Source organism: Mustela nigripes, chromosome 1, assembly GCF_022355385.1.
Source record: "Mustela nigripes isolate SB6536 chromosome 1, MUSNIG.SB6536, whole genome shotgun sequence".
Classification (NCBI taxonomy): domain Eukaryota; kingdom Metazoa; phylum Chordata; class Mammalia; order Carnivora; family Mustelidae; genus Mustela; species Mustela nigripes.
The window spans coordinates 80,512,265-80,530,822 of record NC_081557.1 but is presented as its reverse complement, the minus strand read 5'-3'; the positions used below and the strand labels follow the sequence as shown (position 1 = coordinate 80,530,822).

The window sequence follows — 18,558 nt, the reverse complement described above, 5'->3', positions numbered from 1 at the left end:
AGTAGGAGACTGGCAGGTGGGTGTTCTGGAGCCCTGAAAGCCTTTCTTACAGATGGTTCTGGGTGGTAACTATGACTCAACAATCATAATCCCAACTTGCTAGGATAAAACACTGGAGAATGGAAAGAGGCACACTTTTAAGTACCAAGCTGTTTCTTTAAGTTCGTGTGCTTTACTGTTTTAGCTGAGAAAAAATATTAAAATGGGTTACAGGCAATTATTGTACAACCCAACTTTTCCTTACTTAACACTATGCATTTAACACAAGAAAAAACAGTGTAACTACCTGTTCACACTGCCTCAACGCCTGAAACACTACACAGCCTTTTTTGTTGTTGTTCAAATAGGCTGAGCCACTGTGTTGGCCCAGTACTAAGAAGCAAACTGATACTAGTTTGAAGTAATTCCTTTTATATCCAATTCACTTCCTCTGTGAACAGGTCTCACCTGCTGTTCATTTTCAAGTTCTCCTTCTTCCACCTCAGGTCCCCTGTTTGCAAATTTAAATATAAAACACAGAATGGTCAGAGACAAGCATTTGATTAACAAGATAGTGAGCCCAGACAGATGACATAATGAGGCAGTCATTGCCTTCATAAAAATTCCATCTTACTGGCAATTAATTAAGACTTATAATCTAGGGGCACCTGGGTGGCTCGGTCATTAGGCATCTGCCTTCGGCTCAGGTTGTGATCCCAGGGTTCTGGGACCCAACCTCGCATCAGGCTCCTTTCTGGGTGGGGAGTCTCCTTCTCCCTCTCATCTGCCTACTTGTGCTCTATCTGTCAAGTAAATTAAAAAAAAAAAAAAAAAAAAGACTTGTAATCTAAATTCAACCTTCTTCAAATTTCAAGTTCCTCCATCTTAATGAAACTAACTATAGGAGGCCAGCATCCACTGGTCTAGTATACAGAATTGCCTTCTACGAGCCAGGACATTTCTTAAAGCACAGCGCAGTGTAAAAATATTGAATGTGGGGGGCACCTGGGTGGCTCAGTGGGTTAAGCCACTGCCTTCGGCTCAGGTCATGATCTCAGGGATCGAGTCCCGCATCGGACTCTCTGCTCAGCAGGGAGCCTGCTTCCCTCTCTCTCTCTCTGCCTGCCTCTCTGCCTACTTGTGATCTATCTCTGTAAAATAAATAAATAAAATCTTTAAAAAAAAATTTTGAATGTGAAGGCAAATAAAAAGTTCTCTATCTTAACTGAAATAACATCATCTGACTTAGCCAATTTACAGGCTTGCTGTTAAGATAGAGTGGGATGTTTGTTATAATAGAGTATAACAGTATAGAGTATATTACAAATGTTAACTGTATTACGATCACCACAAGCTAAGCATCAGTTCATGAAGGTAACTTATCCAGAAAAGTCTTACTTCCAATTAAAAGGTATTTTAATACATTTTCATTACTAAGCAGTTGATTTGGGAATAAATACCTCATAACTATAAGCAAGGGTTCTCCCATCTGACATATGACACTAGAAAATATGTATATTTCCAGTTAAAATGGGAGGACTCTTCAAACTCTGCGATTAGCACTTTCTTCCACGGAGCGACAAACAGTGGCATCCAGAGCCTGTTCACAAGTCCCAGTCACATCTCTTCTGCAAACTCTTGTCAGAACCACTACATCCAGAGGATATGTTAGATTCATTTGCAAATCCACTGAAGTGGTTAAGGGAGATCACAAAATTGGAGCCCCCTAATGGATGCAGTTTTTTATTTTAAAATGCAGCATAAGCACAATCCATCTTAATGAAAATGTGTACTGTGGAAATCCAATGGTACTTAAGTGAGCACCAATGGAACAGTAACAATTATAACTACTGCCGTTTACTCAGCATCCATCACATGCCAGGCATTGTGAGATGGCCTTTAAATACTCAATTTCAGTCTTCACAACAACCAGAAATTTGTACTTGTCCAAGGTCATAATGCTCGTAAGTGGGATTTGAACCCATATCCCTTTCACTACCAAAGCTTGATCATTTCCCTCTCTGCTGCACAGCTTTCTCCTGGGCAAAACTGCCAGAACGCAAGCGAGGCTTGGATCTGCTCCTGTTGCCCTGGCCTCCCACCAGATGATGCAATCACTAGGCTAGGCTTGATCCCAAAGGAATCCGGGGTGGTTATGATTTACCAAACCCACAGAGAGATTTAAATAGGCATATTAGTCTATAGCCAGATTAGCTGAGGTAACTACAAAGCATAGTGAAGAGTGCCCATTATAAAAATGAAATCTTTTTAAAACACAATAATATTTATTAAACGCCTATTCTATTGCCAGCATTGTTTTAGGAACTGAAGAACAGACTGGATGAAAGATTTGTATTAAAATTGTCAGTAAAGGGGCGCTTGGGTTGCTCAGTGGGTTAAGCCTCTGACTTCAACTCAGGTCATGATCCCGGGGTCCTGGGATCGAGCCCCGCTTCCTCCCTCTCTCTCTGCCTGCCTCTCTGCCTACTTGTGATCTCTGTCTGTCAAATAAATAAATAAAATCTTTTAAAAATAAAATAAAATAAAATTGTCAGCAGAGAGGGAAAATATAAATAACATTAGTTCACTGTTGTAACAAAACAAAAGCTACCTGGGTGTACAGAACAGAACATAGCAGCCCTCAAACATTAACTGAGTCAACTCATATCAGGAAAATTAATTACTTCAAATATCTTTTCTGCTTATCTCATGTATATGCATTTCTCTAGCAGGGGAATTGCAGGGCTTCAGAGTCTGCATATCTTTGACTTTCTAGATAATTCCAAACTGCCTTCCAAAGTAGTCATACAAGTTATATTCCTATCCGCCAGATATGAATGTTCCTGTTGCTCAAGAGCATAGGATTCGGTATTGCCAACTGTAATTTAGGTATCAGTAATAGGGCACTGTGGTTGAAATTTGCATCTCTTTGATTATTAACAAGGCTGAACACCCTACAATGCAAATATTTAATAGACATTTTGCTATCTCCTTTTCTAAAATGCCTGTTGAAGACTCCTGCCCATTATTCTATTAGTGGAAGCAACATCTTATTTAAGATTCGTATCTAAGACCTATGCTGAGGTCATGAATATTCTCCTATATTAGCTTTTGAAGGCCTTATTGCTTTGTCTTTCATCTGCCATGCCTCTTGGGTCATAAATTAAGTGTCTGAATTCGTGTGAATCTATTTCTGTACTCCTCATGGTGTTCTACTGATCAATTAGTCTATCCTGGTGCCAATACATACTGTCTTAATTATGACACTCTTCTTGATCTCCAGTAGGGATGTTTTTCCAATTAATTTTTTCTTTTTCAAGAGTCTCTTGTCTTTTCTTGGGCATTAGCAAAAACTTTAGTATCGCCTTGTCTATTTTTTTTAAACTTGCTGGGATTACATTAGATCTATAAGTCTGTTTCCAAAGAATTAAAACCTTGCAAATATCAAATCTTCCAATCCTTGAACCAGTGTATCGTCTTCGTTTATTTAGGTTTCACTTAGAGTCACTCAATAAAGTCTTAGAATTGTTTTTCTGTAAAGGTCTTTTTATACATATTTTCTTAGACATATTTTTTATACATACTCTCTTAGACTTAAAAATATGTCTGATAGTTTTTTTTTTTCAAAGATATTGTTTTTAAGCAATCTCTACACTCAATATGGTACTCAAATCCACAACTCCAAGAGGGTTACATACTCTACCAGCTGAGCCAGCTAGGTGTCCCATATGTTCTATAATTTATAAATGGTGAAAAAACATGGATCCTAAAAAGATATGATTGTTTCTTTTTTTTTAAGATAGAAATATTTATTCATTTTATTTTTATTCATTTGACAGAGAGACACAGTGAGAGAGAGAACACAAGCAGGGGGGGTGGGAGAGGGAGAAGCAGTCTCCCCACTGAGCAGGGAGCCCAGTGCGGGGGCTTGATTCCAGGACCCTGGGATCATGACCTGAGCTGAAGCCAGACTCTTAATGACTGTGCCACCCAGGTGCCCATTTCTAATTTTTTTTTTTATTTTTAAGTAATCTCTACACCCAACATGGGGCTCAAACCCACAACCCTGAGATCAAGAGTCACATGTTCCATTGACTGAGCCAACCAGGTGCCCCAAAAAGATATATATTTTTTAGTGATGTATAAAAGAATATAATTTTTAATTAATGATGGGGCACCTGGGTGGCTCAGTGGATTAAGCCTCTGCTTTCAGCTCAGGTGATGATCTCAGGGTCCTGGGATCAAGCCCCGCATGGGGCTCTCTGCTCAGCAGGGAGTCGGCTTCCCCCACACTCTATGCCTCCCTCTCTGCCTACTTGTGATCTCTGTCTGTCAAATAAATAAATAAAATCTTAAAAAAAAAAAAAAAAAGGAAAAGAAATGAGAGAGCACAAGCAGGGGGAGAAGCAGACGGACAGGGAGAAAGAATTTCAAGCACATTCCCAGCTGAGTATAGAGCCCAACGCAGAGCTCAATCTCACCACCCTGAGATCATGACCTGAGCCGAAACCAAAAGTCAGAAGCCTAGGCACCCCTCAAATAAAAGATACATTTTTAAAAAATTTTATTTATTTGAGAGAGAATGAGTGAGAGAGAGAGAGCATGAGAGGGGAGAAGGTTAGAGGGAGAAGCAGACCCCTTGGAGCTGGGAGCCTGATGTGAGACTCGATCACTGGACTCCAGGATCATGACCTGAGCTGAAGGCAGTCGCTCAACCAACTGAGTCACGCAGGTGCCCCAAAAGATACATTTTTTGAAGAGACACCAGACTTTGGGATAACTCATATATAAATATGAATGTAAGCGTTCTTAAAATTTTTAATGGAACAAAGTTCTTCAAAGTACAATTTATACTACATAATTTAGTTTAGTTTGGGGTATTTTTTTTTTTAATTTTATTTATTTATTTTGACAGAGAGAGATCACAAGTAGGCAGAGAAGCAGGCAGAGAGAGAAGGGGAAGCAGGCTTCCGGCTGAGCAGAGACCGCCCCCCCAACATGGGTCCCGATCCCAGGACCCTGAGACCATGACCCGAGCCAAAGGCAGAGGCTCCAACCCACTGAGCCACCCAGGCACCCCAGTTTTGGGTGTATTTTTAAGTAATCTCTACCCCCAACCTGGGGCTCATATTCACAACCCCAAGATCAAGAGTGACATGCTTCACCAACTAAGCCAGTCAGGCTCTCCATAATTTAGGGGGTGGGGGATTGTTGTTGTTTATTTAAGATTTTTTTTTTAAGATTTTATTTATTTATTTATTTTAGAGAGAGTGAGTGAGTGAGCAGGGAAGGGCAGAGGGGAAAGGAGAGGAAGAAAGAATTTGAAGCAGACTCAGTGCTGAGCACAGAGCCCAAAGTGGGGCTAGATCCCACCATCAGGAGATCATGACTTGAGCTTAAACCAAGAGTCGGACACTCAAGCAATGGAGCCACCCAGGTGTCCCCCCATAATTTAGTTTTAATTCTAGAATTAACATTTTATAGTTATGTCATATCTTACTTCAACAGCTTTAACGTACTTGAGAAAACTTACACGTCACATAAACAAATGTCCTAAACACTGACTGGCTGCAGGTCCTTACATTTATCAATGTATGAAGTACTTAATTAAAATCCTGAATAATTTCATTCATCAACTTCAAGAGAAGATGGATAAATGAGAAAGAGACTGAAATCTAATTAATATACACACCATTGCCTGAGATTGAGAACCCCCACACATCTTGCTCCTAGCCTAGTTCCCACCACTCTTATATCACTCATTAAAATTGTCTCCTTGTTCTCATCTGTAGTTACAATAGTGTTCTGTCAATGCCACACATTAAGGATGAAATGTAAACAGATGCCTTAGAAAACACACTGAAAAGTTTAGTAATACACAAAGCAACAATTAGCTAAAGGTGTTAGAGCTATTCCACCATCAGAAGGACATGATAATAAGGTTGCCCATAATCATGGTTTGTAGTAAGACTGAAAATAACCCCAACAGACTAGCCTTAAAATCTTCAAGTAAGAAGAGATTTGCACACAAAAAATAAAATTTTGAAGAAAAGGGAAGAAAAACCTCAGAAATCACTTTGATTTTCTTTTTTTTTTTAATTTTATTTATTTATTTTGACAGAGAGAGTTAAGATTTTTTATTTATTTATTTGTAAGAGAGAGAGAGTGAGAGTGAGCACAGGCAGAGAGAGTGGAAGGCAGAGTCAGAGGGAGAAGCAGGCTCCCTGCGGAGCAAGGAGCCCGATGTGGGACTCGATCCCAGGACGCTGGGATCATGACCTGAGCCGAAGGCAGCTGCTTAACCAACTGAGCCACCCAGGCGTCCCTCACTTTGAATATCTTAAAATTAATTACCTTCACTCCTTTATGCCTCCAAACATCTTAGAATCCAGTAGACATTCTTGTACTGCATTTCTATAACAGGAGGCTAAAATGTATCCATCACTTCTAGAAATTTACAACATATTTAGGAAATAAGAAATAAGCACAAATAATTGCTGTATGATATGAATGAAGTACCCAATAAGTGCTACTATTACTACAAAACAGTACAAAAGCCCTGTAGAACATTCAGAGACAAAAGGGAGCAGTTTCAAGTACAATGGTCAACGGCACCGCCATGAAGAATATGTGCTTTCAGTCTGCTCTAATACAGGGGCTGGCAGATCACAGCCCAAGGGTGGCTCAATGCCTGTTTTGGGTATAGCCTATGAGCTAAGAGTGGTTTTTACATTTTAAAATAGTTGAAAAGACTCCAAAAAAAGAGTATTTCATAACACATGAAAATTACAGTACATCACACTTCAGGGTCCATAAATAAAGTTTAATTGGAACACAGCCATGCTTCTCATGATGGATGTGAAGGATCAGTTGTAACAGGGACCATATGGCCCACAAAACCACAAATATTTACTCCCTGGTTCTTTACCGAAAAAAAAGTTTACCAACCAACTGCTGGAGAAAGATGCGCAGGATTTTGCTGGACTGAACTAGAAGAGGAGGTTGGGGGGGCAGGAGGATGACACAAACATTCCATTTGAGAAATGAAGGTGTGAAAACATGAAGGAAAACTCCAGAATACTGCAGGGACAGTGGGAATACTGGTTTGGCTAAAGCAGAGGGTCCAAAATCGGTAGTTAACTGAGTCAGTGATCACTATGCTCTTTGTTCCTGAGACAGCTACATTATTGTGGTCACTGATAACAAGCATTTTCATACCAAGACTATGAGACTGGTACTATTATTATCCCCATTAATAATTAAGAACTAGTCGGGGTGCCTGTGTGGCTCAGTCTGTTAAGCAAACTGCCTTCAGCTCGCGTCATGATCCCAGGGTCCTGGGATCGAGCCCCACATCGGGCTCCCTGCTTGGCTGGAAGCCTGCTTCTCCCTCTCCCATACTCCCTCTTGTGTTCCCTCCCCCACTGTCTCTCTGTCAAATAAATAAAATCTTTTTAAAAATAATAATAATTAAGAATTAGTTAAACGACAGGTGCTTGGGTGGTACAGTCCATGGAGCGCTGACTCTTGGTTTCAGCAGAAGGTTTGAGACCCAGCCACAGCTGGGGCTCTGGGCTCGGCCCTCAGCACAGCGCAGTCTTCTTGAGACTCTCTCCCTCTCCCTCTGCCCCTGTACACCGGCTCTCTGTCTCACTCGCTCCCTAAAATATAAATAAATCTTAAAAAAAAAAAAAGCCAAAAAACTAGTTACATGATTTAATAAAGAAACTACTCTTTCTCTGCCATATAAATATAATCTTTAATGGGGGGGGGGCACATGAGTGGCTCAATCAGTTAAGCATCTGCCTTTGGCTCAGGTCATAACCCTAGGGTCCTGACAGGATCAAGCCCTGCATTGGGCTCCTTGCTCAGCGGGGAGTCTACTTCTCCCTTTCCCTCTGCCTGCTCTCCTTGCTTGTGGCTTGTGTGCTGTCAAACAAATAAATAAAATCTTAAAAAAGGGGGCGCCTGGGTGGCTCAGTGGGTTAAGCCGCTGCCTTCAGCTCAGGTCATGATCTCAGGGTCCTGGGATCGAGTCCCGCATCGGGCTCTCTACTCAGCAGGGAGCCTGCTTCCTCCTCTCTCTCTCTGCCTGCCTCTTTGCCTACTTGTGATCTCTCTCTGTCAAATATATAAATAAAATCTTAAAAAAAAATCTTAAAAAAGAAAGGAAGGAAGGAAGAAAAACTAAGCTTACAGACTTTATGTAGAAGGCCCAAGATGAGTCGATTGAGTCTAGTCTATGAATCTAGGTTCCTTTGCCCACAGAGCCCAATGCAACAACATATCAAACCTCCATACAGGGTAGTAAAAGGAAATGTTTGTTTTCAAATACAGACATAAAAAGAACATGATTTTATCTGTAAGCTATGACTCTTGTGTGTTTAAAAGTACAGTTGTCCCCTGAGCTGGTCCAAAGTGTTCCACACTTGGAATCAAACTATCATGGCCTTTCCGTAAATCATAGGAGGGGGGAAAAAGAAAAAGTGAGCTTGATTTTCTCAGTTTTAACTTTCTCCCAGAAGTATTCCTTAAACCTTTGAAAAAATGATACATTATAAAAATCAATGAGTAAGCAGCAGACCAAGTTTGGGAAAATTCAGCTGATTATGCTTAGCTCAACTTTTTTTAATGGATTATGTGCTCAATAAATTTTCATTTTATTATTTTAAGTTCAAATTATTGAGTATATTAATTCAATAACGGTTAACTCAATTATCTGGAAGTGGCTTTAAGGTTTTCTTCAAAAGAATAATGCTTCTGTGAGATCATAAGCACTAAGAAAAAAATCAGACACACCTACATATTAGCATATCTATTAAATGAAACTATAGAAACCAAAAGATAATACATTGTATGAGGACTTACTGTTACTTGGAAACCCCACTCCTATTAAACTAAGTCTAAGACTGCAAGTTCAACAGAAATCACACAAGCCACATAGGCAGGCTACATATGTAATTTTAAATCTTCCAGTACCTCTGTTCTTTAAAAGTTGAAACAGGTGAAATTGCATTAACATATTTATTTAACCTAGTATATGTAACATATTATCATTTCAACATATAATCCATATCTTAAGAGCACCGGGCTGGCTCAGTGGGAAGAGCATGTGACTCTTGAACTCATGGTTAGGAGTTTGAGCCTAACATTGGATATAGAGATCACTTAAAAATAAATAAACTGGGATGCCTGGGTGGCTCAGTCAGTTAAGCAGCTGCCTTCAGCTCAGGTCACGATCCCAGGGTCCTAGAATCAAGTCCCACATCTGGCTCCCAGCTTGGCAGGGAGCCTGCTTCTCCCCCGGCCTGCTGCTCTCCCGGCTTGTCTCACTTGCTCTTTCTCTCTGACAAATAAGTAAAATCTTTTTCAAAAACTAAATAAATAGACTTTATAGTTAACATTTTATCAATTGTTTCTTCATACTGAATCTCAAAATCTGGCATAAAAGTATTTTACACCTACAGCACTGGCCAAATTTCAAGTGCTCCATAGCCACATGTGGCTACTGCCTACTATTTTGGACTGCACAGATCGAAGGGATAGCTCTTCTAAAGATCACAATAGTAAAAAGGCTGTGGATTGCAACCATTGAGTGAGACCTGGAAAGTGCAAGACATGGGTCAAGAAAGGAGCATGTAGCTCCAATATTCTAACATTGAAATAAGAGTTCAACTAGGAAATGAATAACAAAAACGGACCATTTTAGCAGATAATGACCTTTCAGCAATCTACTTGGGGTTCTTAAAATATTGTACAGTATTGATTTTATAATGTTTGTTTTCTCCACATTGTAACTAGCCTTGCTATAATTGTGATTTGAGATTATCCATCATCTCCCCACCGCCTCTCCATTTTTCCCCACCACCTTCCACCAACCCACCCCCCACGACAGCCAAGGAATTTTCTATTTCAAAGTTATCAAAAAACAAAACATAACAAAACCTACTTCCAGATGTTTCCCACAACTTGAACAAATTTAAAACCTACACAGATAATGTGTAAACCACTGAAGGATCTGGGAAAGGGAATGGAAATAATGTTTCAGTACTGACAGTGAAGTATCAATGTCACAGAAGAAACTGGAGGAAATAAAATGGGAAGGCACCAGTCCAGAATGTTCCACAGAAATCTTGAAATAGGGTAGCCTTGAGAACAAAAAAAAGGGCAGAGACCAGATTTAGCAGTGATTCAAGTAAATCAGGTAAACAGTTTAACGCCAGAAGAAGGAGAAGGCTTCAACAGAGAAAGACCAAAACAATGAAGTCAGCAACTCCCCCTCTCCCCTTCCTCCCCCTACACAGTACTCCAGGAGAATTCTAGAGGGACCCTTCTGCAAAAGATTTGCTTATAGCAAACACTTCACTTTTCTTAGCTCACTGGCTCTTTCTGGACACCAGACCAAATTCTCATTTGCTAATCTGCTAAAATACCTATGATAAATTTAAACAATCACCAATAAATTCTGATTGTAAAAAACGTACAAATTGCTGGAGGGGTGTGTCGTTGCTCTTTGGGGAAAGAGGTGGGGTGGAGGAAGATTATGTATTGTAGGTGGTAATAGGTCAAAGTACATCAGCATTCAAATTTAAAACAAACTCTGACTAAACAATTCAAACACTGCAATAACATGTTTAATGGTTTGTCTTTTACCAAAAGAAAGCATGTAGTCATGATGTGTTTACTAGTGCTTGAAACGTAAAATTAAGGAAACTATAATTATAGCTCAATATTTTTCAGTTCTGATCAATTCTGCTTGTTACTCAGAAACCTATCCCATTAGGACACATTTTTTAAAAGTAAAATGAGTCAACTGTTGTAATTCTTTCAGGTCAGAGGATTTCATGATGCACCCCCTCAAGTAATGGGGGAAAGTACAGACAGTACCCAATTATCAGTGAAATCATGAGGGTACCCATCTACATGAAGAACAAAACCAGAAACAAAAACCAAATATCATGATGCCAAGTTTGTAAAAATGTTTGATACACACATTCACAACAAGATCTGAATCACACTAAAATATCAGCAAGGATTATCTCTAGTAATTTTACTTTAGGTAATTTTTATTTTATACCGTTCCTATTGTGTTTTCTACAATGATCATGTATTGTTAAAACTAGGACGAAAAAAATAAATTTAGACAAGTGGGAACTGAGGCAGTACAAATCAATTTAGGATTGAATTGGATTGATAGGCTATCTCTTATACCACTACATTCTAAGCAAAAAGCATTCAGGGCCCTTGAAGACATGAACTTTGCCTTATCTATCATACATACTTGATTATGTTCACATGCACAATATATGATGTGCACACTGATACCTGTGCTGCAAAACATTAGGAAACTAAAAATGATTCATTTAGAAAAATAGACAGCAGGTAAGCACCCTTGCAATACAAAGAGGCAAGAGTGGAATGGCCAAGGAATAAATCAGTTAAGAGGAGTCACAAATTGGTCCAAAATTTTAAAATGTACATCTACTACAAATTGTTCACTTTTTAAAAAAAATTTTATTTATTTACTTGTCACAGAGAGAGCACACAAAGAGGGAGCCCAGAGGGAGAAGCAAGCTCCCCACTGAGCAAGGAGCTCAAGGAGGGACTGGATCCCAGCACCTGGGATCATGACCTGAGCCAAAGGCAGACAGAGGCTTAAGACTGAGCCACCCAGGCAACCCTAATTATTCACTTTAAAACGGCCCCTTTTGTAAACCTATCTCAACTCATGAAAAAAGTAATGTAGAAGTTATTTCTAAACATACAATCAATCAGCACTGCTTTAAAACGTGGGGTTGCCCCCCCCCCAACAAAGGCAATTTTCTCAGTTCTAGAGAAACATGTTAATAATGGTTCATCAACGGGGAAACTATTATGGTGTTGGGGATGGAGTGGGTAGAAGAGTACCAAAAACAGGATACCTTCCGGCCTTCAAAGAGCTTATCCCAAAAGGTAGAGTGATAACAAAGGAACGGGTCGTGCAACGAGGCCCCAAAACAGTCGTGAGTGTTTTGTTAGTTTTAAAATAATGAAGGTAAGTACTGTTGAGGTTAAAACTTTGTGGGACAAGATTTGAACAGATGACGGTGCAGAATTAGGCACATGGCTGAACAGGGTGGACTCATCGCACACTTAATCCTCAATGACAGCACCAAAACCAGCCCTCCCGGTGTTAAGCATACACAAACATCGATTGAAATTTGACTGAAATCCAACAAATCCGCCAAGCAAGGGCAAACACGCACGCACACAAATTTCAAGAGCGCTGCGTTCATTTCCCTTGGTCGCGTATCTAACACCTGGCTACTGACTAAAAAATGCTTAACGAAAGCTGAGGATCGCCTGGAACCTGTACACTATCCACCCGCCCCGAAGGGCCTCTGGCTCACGCCTTTGCACGCGACACCGAGCACAGGTTGGCCTCGGCCTCCGCCCTGCCCACCCGGGCCGCTGTTGACCAAGACTGACCCAAACGTGCCATCCCCGCGCCCCTCCAAGCCGGGCCTCCCCGGGTCCTGCCGACGCCAACTTGTAAATATGGGACTGGGGGAACCGGCAATCAATGGCAGGTGGGTGGCGCGGCCTCACGAGACAAAGCAGGGCGCCCCATCCGAGGGAGCCCTCCATCGCGCGGGCCCGCCTGGCCCTGAGCCCCGGGCCGCGCCGCGCCCCCCGCGCCGCCCCCCGGGTACCCGGCCGGCGGAGACCGCCCGCTGCACCCCGAGCGCCGGCCCAACCGCCGCGGCAGGAGCGCGCAGGGCGCCCAACTGCCGTCCCGGCCCAACCAACGCGGGCAGGGGAGGAGAGGTGCGCGCGGCCGGCGGAGCGTGCGAGCCACTCGGGGGTCGCAGGGGGGAGGCTGCGCGCGGGGAAGGCAGGGGCCAAGAGGCGCCGAAGCCATCGCTGAACGCGGCGCCAGAAGGGGCTCCTTTAGGGGGTTTTGCCCCTTTCCCCTTAGAAGGTGCAGATGGTTTGACCCCCCACCCCGAGTAAGGTGCCTTGTCCCAGCCCCGGCTGGACTGTACCATCGGGCGGTGCCGCCGGGATTTCTCCCCCCCACCACCACCATCAGTTTCCCCCCCCACCCGGGTCCGCGGTCGGTTGGCCCCGGCCGGGCTCTGAGACGCGGAAAGAGCTTGGCGCCATTTTGGGTGGGACTAAGCAAAGACGAAACACCCTCCCAGTCGATGGGGTACTCTGGACGCTGGCTTATCCGGTTCCCTTGATCCTTTAGGTACTTACACGACGTTGGGTGAGGGGAGCTGGAAGATCAGCGGGTCCCCGATCCTCTCTCCCTAGGGGTGATGGAAATCAAACCCCCCCCGCCACCTCCAGGTGGTTCTTCCCGCCGCAGAGTGGGAGCAGTATAAAAGGCGGGGCCTTATTAGCATAATCTGCCTGGCAACATGATCTCGACGTTATGTGATTGGTTGAACTCTGTAAACCCCATGCCCTGCCTAGAGACGAGTAACGCTGGGGCGAACTGACAGGCCCAGATTTAAGACTCATGACGAAGATCCTGAGACGCTTATTCAGGCGGCAGAGAAAGTCAAAAGGAGATTCACACAATGGCCCAATGACTGAAGGCCTCTTTATTTCGTGCTCTCTTGTTCATTTAAAACCCAATCAAAGAGCGGGTCTCAGGCAGCGCTCGCCTACGTTTGTACTCTAAGCCAATCAGAAAGGCCGACTCTTCGGATTCAGGGTCAATCCTGGCCCGAGGGTTCCGTGGCAGCGGCGGTGGGCTAACGGCCGGCCTCGGTGGCCCAGGTAGCAGGGATGGAGTGCTCATGGGGCCCGAGCCAATACCCCACACTCGAGAGGCCCGGTGTCCTGAGACGCCGAGCCAGGGACGTGGCGGGGCGAGCGCGCCGCCGGCTTACGGGCGTGCTCCGGCTTGGCGCCTTCACAGATTTGCACCTGGAGCTGACCTGCCTGCGGAGTCTCGGCTGAACCGATGCTAACGCGCCAACCCGAAAGCAGCGCGGGCCTCGGCCGGTCGGCACGCGCCTTCCTGGGCCTCGGGTTCCAGGCTTCTGGCTTCTGGGTGTCCAGAGCCCGCCGCGCCCTCCTCCTGCTGCTGACGGTGCCTCCACCTCTGACCCCACGACTGTGTCTGTGCTTAGTCCTTGCCAAACCCTGGAGCGCCTCATGGCATCGCTCCTCGACCCTTTTCCTTTTATGAAAAAGGAAAGGTTTTTCCAGAAACACAAAGCATTATTCAACAATGATTAACCAGTGACTCAGGCACTCATTTCTTAACCTCAGACTTCTACATCCTACCATCCCGTAAAATTCCCTTCCCAAAGGGTAGTCAGGTGCACAGAAATGAACCCAAGCTTTGGAGCAAGATCTCCAACCCTAGATAGCCACCCCGAATAGGAATGAATGGCAACTAGATCTGGAAGGGACCTTGAACCTTTGCACCTTCCCAGGGCCAAGGGCCCAGGGCTGTTTTTTCCATCGAAGACATCTACCTTGCTACATTGTTTTGAAGATTAAGTGAGATTTACATGTAAAAATACCTCCCACCTTGCAATTAAAAGGCAGTGTTAATGATGATAAAGGAGATAAAACTGCTGAACTAATTGGCTAACCAAGAAAAAGTGGAATAAAGCCCAACTAAGTAGAAGACTTGAAAATGGAAAACATCCAAGGGTGGGAAGGGGAATTGGTAAAATCCCTTCTACAATGCCCTCCTCACTGTTTTGTTTATTTAAAGAAACTGGAAACAAAGTGGAAATAGGAGAACATTGGGTTTTTTAAAACTTCAAGACAGTTGATTACCTTGTAGTAAGCAATTTGATAACTAGACCACGTCTTGTTCCTCCACAGGGAGGGAGATGCCACAGGACTTAGAATTAGGTGATCCATAAACACTTGAATTTAATTGAGAAGGCAATGTATTGGGGACCTGATGAGGCACATGTAAGTAACTTCACTGAAGGAAGTCAGTTGCCTTAGGAAAGACTATATTGGTTAAGAAAGTCATTCCAGTATTCCCCTTTAGGCCCATGCTTGCACAAACAATGCCAAAGGCTGGGCAGGTCCACTCCTACATCCTTTGACCTCTAGAGAAAACGTTCCCCATTTTGAGATTTGACATATCATGCTCTCTGATGGATTAGGATGGTCCCAAATGAGGTCAGCTAGACCAGAAATGTCAAGGAAACCAGAAGAGGAAATTGACATGAGAAATGGGGCTAGCTGGGCTGCAGAATACAAGATACCCTCATGGACTCTGAGAAATGGTCTGAAACTTCAGAGTGCACACATATTACAGTTGGACACCACCCCAGTGATTTTTTTTTTTATTCAGAAGGCCTTAAGTGAGCCTCAACTAATACATTTCATATATTTTTTTTATTATTGTTTTTAAAGTTATCTCTATACCCAATGTTGGGCTCAAACTCATGACCCCGAGATCAAGAGGATGTACTCTCTACTGACTTAGCCTGCCGGGTGCCCCTCATATAAATTTTTATTTTTAAATTTATACTCAGTAAAATTCACTCCTTTGGTATACTGGTATTTATTGAATATGTACTGTATGTAGCATAGGCAACAGAAGAAAATAAGATAATTCCAGGTGATAGATGCTATGAAGAAAGTAAAGCAGGGGCACCTGGGTGACTCAGTCGGTTAAGGGTCCTGGGATCAAACCCACGTGGCAGTCTCTGCTCAGCAGGGAATTTGCTTTTCCCCCTCCTGCTTCCCTCCTGCTCCAACTATTCCTCCTCTGACACTCACAAGCTCTCACTCAAATAAATAAACTTTTTAGAAGATTTGTTTGTTTGTTTGAGAGAGAGAGACTAAGCAGGGGAGGAGCCAAGGGGAAAGGAAGAAGCAGGCTCTGTCACAGGACCCTGGGATCATGACCTGAGCTGAAGGCAGACACTTAACTGACTGAGCCACCCAGGTGCCCCTCAAATAAATAAAATCTTTAAAAAATAAATAAATAAAAGTAAAGCAGGAAAATACAAAGTGTGGGAAATGCTGGCAACTTAAATAAAGTGTTGAAGTTTTTTTTTATTTATTTGAAAAAGAGACAGAGATGACAACAGAGAGCACAGGCACGGAGAAGAGGGAGAAGTAGGCTCCCTCCTGGGATCATGACCTGAGCTCAAGGCAGATGCTTAACCAACTGAGCCACCCAGGCACCCCCATTTTTTTTACCGTCATATTTATTTGAGAAAGAGAGAACACAAGCTACAGAGCGCAAGCATGGGGGAGCAACAGAGGGAGAGAGAGAAGCAGACTTCCCACTAAGTAGGGAGCCTGCCAAGAGGCTCGATTTTAGGATCCCGAGATCATGACCTGAGCCAAAGGCAGCGGCTTAACCAACTGAGTCACCCAGGCGTCCCCAAAGAAGTCTTTTCTAAGATACTAACATTTGAGCTGAGACTTGAGACTTGAATAATTTTAAAAAAAAAAAAAAGCACCCATTAAAATTAACAGCACAGGAAACAACAGATACTGGTGAGGATGTGGAAAAAGCAGAACCCTCTTGCACTGCTGGTGGGAATGCAAACTGGTGCAGCCACTGTGGAAACAGTATGGCAGGTCCTCAAAAAGTTAGAAATAGAACTGCCCTATGACCCAGCAATTGCACTACTAAGTATTTACCCGAAGGGTACAAAAATACTGACTTGGAGGGATACCTGCATACCTATGTTTATAGCAGCATTATCAACAATAGCTAAAATTATGTTAAGAGCCCAAATGTCCATCTAAAGGGATAAAGAATATGTGATACACACACACACACACACACACAGGGATATTACTTGGTCATAAAAAAAGAACGAAGTCTTACCTTTTTTAGAGTGGAAGCTCATTAAGGCAAGGATTTTTGTGCTGAATCTTCTTTTTTTTTTTCATACTAAAAACAATAACAAAGCCTGAGTTGCTGGACTATAGGGCAAGGAGTATAGTGATACAAGAAAACTTAAAGAGATAATAAGATCATACAACCAGATCATAAAAGGTTTGGAATATTATGGTATTAGAGCTGTTATTGTATTTTAAGTGTGATTTAAAGTGGTTGGACGTTTTAAGCAGGAGTATAATGGGTTTTGTTTTTTAAGACGATCCTGGCTGCTCCAGGGTGCTTATCTTGTTGGGTGAGAGGGGAGAAATAAGAGACGAGGAGTTAGGAGTCTGTTGCAATATATTCTAAGCAAGAAATCGGTGATCTTGACTAAAATAGTAGTGCAAATGGAGAGAAGTGTGTGGATACCAGATATGTTTTGGAGGTAAAACCACAGAACTTGCAAATAGATAAGATAATGGAAAGGAGTGGGAGTTTCTAGTGATGACAGGAGAGTGATGGAGAATGACTTGAAAAATTGAGACTTTAAAAACAAAAAAGAAAGAAAGAAAAATTGAGTCTCGTGTGACCAAGTGAATGTTGATGACTCCACTGAAATTGGGAAGACTGGGAGAGAAATGGTTAGAAAATCAAGTGTTCTGTTGTGGTCATGCTAAGTTTGAAGTATATATTTTAGAAATCCAATTAGACATACTATACTGGCAGTTAGTATTCAAGGAGAGATCAGGGCTATGATACAATTTCAGGATTATTAGGCTTTACAATTACAATTATCAGGCTATGATACAAATTCAGACTATGAATTGTATTTAAATACATATGGTTGGAGTGCTTGGCTGGCTTAGTCGGTGGAACATGCGACCCTTGATCTAGGGGTTGTGAATTCAAGTCCCATGTTGGGCATAGTACCTACTTTTAAAAAAAAAAATACACACATAAAATTAAATGAAGTCTAATTAGATAAGTTCATCTGATAAGGCTTAGGTAAGGGAGAGATTGTGTATGGAGAAGCCAAGAGGGTCCAGGATTAAGCGGTTGGGAGCTGCTGAATTTAGAGATGGAGAAAGGAGGAAGAGACAACAAAAGAGATTGTTACGGCCACCAAAACAGAACAGAAGAAGATGGTGTCTGAGAAGCCTCAAGAAGGAAGTGTTTCAAGAAGGGTGTGGTAGTCAGCTGCAGCTAATTATTACTGAATGGTAAAGAAAGATAAAGTCAGGGATGCCTGGGTGGCCAGTGAATTGGGCATCTGCCTTCAGCTGAGGTCATGATCCTAAGGTCCTGGAATCAAGCCCCACATCAGGCTCACTGCTCAGCGGGGAGCCTGCTTCTCCCTCTGCCCCTCTCCCTGCTCATGTTTTCTCTCTCTCTCTCAAATAAGAAAATTTTTTAAAAAAGAAAGAAAAAAGATAAGTCCGATAACCTGTGGATCTGGAAAGATGGAGTGGAAGTAGCTGATAAATTGTCAACAGTTTCAGGGGAGGGTTAGGAAACAGAGCAGGAGTTGCCTGAAAAAAAGAAGGGAGTTGAAGACTGACACCTGTTGCCAACAGTGTAGCAGATAACTTAGGCCAACAAAAACAGCTAAAATGCTGTATATGCAGTTCGTAAAAGACCTTTCTTAAAATGTATCACAGAGCTGGCAACAGAGTGAGGAGTTTACAAAGGTTAACAACAAAGTGAGTTAAAAGGGAAAGCTCATCATTATAGAGGAAAGCAAGTGAATAAAAGAGAAGGAATGCTGGAAA

The 18,558-nt window shown here is 42.5% G+C and overlaps 1 protein-coding gene across 2 annotated transcripts in view; it reads right to left on the bottom strand.

Moving 5' to 3' along the window:
- The window catches only part of PRDM10 (PR/SET domain 10), a 95,969-nt gene extending 82,376 nt beyond the window's left edge, over positions 1 to 13,593 (bottom strand). For both annotated transcript variants that reach the window (XM_059413835.1, XM_059413843.1), the window contains exon 1: positions 13,222 to 13,593. The gene's annotated coding sequence lies outside the window, so the exon portion shown is untranslated. The remainder of the gene's footprint in view (positions 1 to 13,221) is intronic.
- Positions 13,594 to 18,558: the final 4,965 nt, after the last annotated feature.